At 40.5% G+C, this 2017-nt stretch overlaps 1 protein-coding gene across 1 annotated transcript in view; it reads right to left on the bottom strand.

Annotated features, from left to right (window-relative positions):
- Positions 1–2017, bottom strand: part of drosha (drosha ribonuclease III) — a gene marked incomplete at its 5' end in the record, with an annotated part of 79132 nt that overhangs the window by 58064 nt on the left and 19051 nt on the right.

Consider the following 2017-nt stretch of genomic DNA (forward strand, 5'->3'; position numbering starts at 1 on the left):
ACACACACACACACAGAGCATCATGTCAGCCCTACAGCAAATAACTGGGAAATCAGTGGAGGGGGGGTGAGTGTGAGACAAGAGGGTCCTACAAATTACAACCAAGATGGAAGATGTATTGACAGACTGCACCTCCTAAATGTGCGTGCACAGGAATGTGTTTCACTCAACTGAGACGCTATCGACTCCACCTGAGTTAGCCGTGATCTGCCTAAAATGGAACGCCAGGAATTTTTGACTCGCAGAGGAAATAAGAACAACAAAGGCATGAATAAATAATGCCATCCTACTTTGAACTGTGCATCAAAGTGAACACGCTCACCCACGCGCAGCACATGCATGCGCGACTACACACAACAAATCTTTCCATGGACAGCCAGCCACTGTATATGGAAAGCAGTAATCACAGCGAATGATATGTAAATGCTTTATTATGCAGAGCTTTCTACAGGGTCAGGGAATGGACAAAAGTACAGAAAGTAAATCATTAGGATGGGGAGGTAGAGAGACTAACTTTCTGCTGGTCAAAAAGAACAAGCCACGGCACATTTGACTTTTATCATCACATCCTTCTGCTGAGAGGAGTGTTTGTGTTTTGAATCAGGCTGAGGTCAAATACCAAAGACACCCTGTGAAATTCACTGCCTGTGGAAGGAAAGTGAACATCTGTGTGCTCTCTTACTTACTTATGCTTTTGCAGATGTATTTAGGGGACTTAAGCTTATTCTCCCATTTTCACAATGTCTGAGCAATGTAAAGCTAGACGATTAAAGCGGCTGGAGTGGGTCTGTCAAACCTGATGGCCAAATTTCCATAAAATTTGTAGCAGACATTCATGGTTTTCCATAGGCCAAATTTCAATGCTTTTGGCAACCTCTCCAACCTTTTCCTTTTGGACCACGCTTCGGCCAAAATGTTGTTTGTTTTGGAGAGATGCACTTATTCCCACAGAGGTTAAATGTACTTATTGTAAGTTGCTTTGGAGGAAAAAAGCACCTGGCAAATGAATGTAATGCAATATGAAAAATTAAGCTGTGCCAACAAGATATATCATAAACTAATGGGCATTCACTATTGGAATAAAACATTTTGGTTCCAATTTTTCTGTCACTCTTCTTTCAGCGCAACCTCAGAAACTTTTCAAGAGCCTCCCGACTGATGAGGCTCTAGCAAAATACTTGATATGATGTTCATTCTATCAAAAACAAAATACACACGCACAACATACTGCACGTATTTTATTGTTTATTGTTCCTACCACATTAATTTGTAATGTACTTTGCTCCCCTTTCCAATTCACAAGTGATGTCACCTTCATTTTACTCTCTGGATCTTTGCCTGCGGGATTGTTGATTGTTTGCTAAAGCTTATATTAAGGGCCAAATAAATGAAAATTCTTGTTAAGAGCCAGGTTTAGGTGGCATAATCTTTTTTTTTTTTTTTTTAACATTGCAGAGGGACAATTATCCTTATGAAGGAATCCCAGTCAACACTGAAATAGACTGAGAAAAAGAGTGTTAGGTTCTTGTGTGGCCCAGTTGAAGCCCAGACTTGAAACCAATGGAAAATCTGTGGAATGAGTATAAAGTAGCTTTTCAAAGACGCTCCTCTTACAGCACTACTGAGCTTGGCCAAATCTGCAAGGAAGAATCAGAGCAAATCCCCAAATCCACATATGCTGCACTGATAGAGAAGACTCAAAGCTGAATTCACTGCCAAAGTACTGACTCTGTGCTGAATACTTACTCAAATTAGAGATGTGAGATAATAAAGTTAACATAGTTCTGTATTTTTTCAATAGTTACAAAAGTGTTTTATAACCTGTGTTCTCCTTGGTATTGGTATCATTTTGTAGACTGTAGACCCCCCCCCCCAAAAAAAAAAGAGTCAAAGGAGATGAAAGTATTTTCTGAAGACAATATCAGTCTGTCAAGTCAAGTGTTTGGCTGAGGGACTCGCATAAAATCCGTCTGGGCAACACACACTGACAATTTGTGTGTCCCTCAATGCCCCCCCC

This window comes from Morone saxatilis, unplaced genomic scaffold (assembly GCF_004916995.1).
Source record: "Morone saxatilis isolate NCDOM2014 unplaced genomic scaffold, NCSU_SB_2.0 Contig0, whole genome shotgun sequence".
Lineage (NCBI taxonomy): Eukaryota > Metazoa > Chordata > Actinopteri > Moronidae > Morone > Morone saxatilis.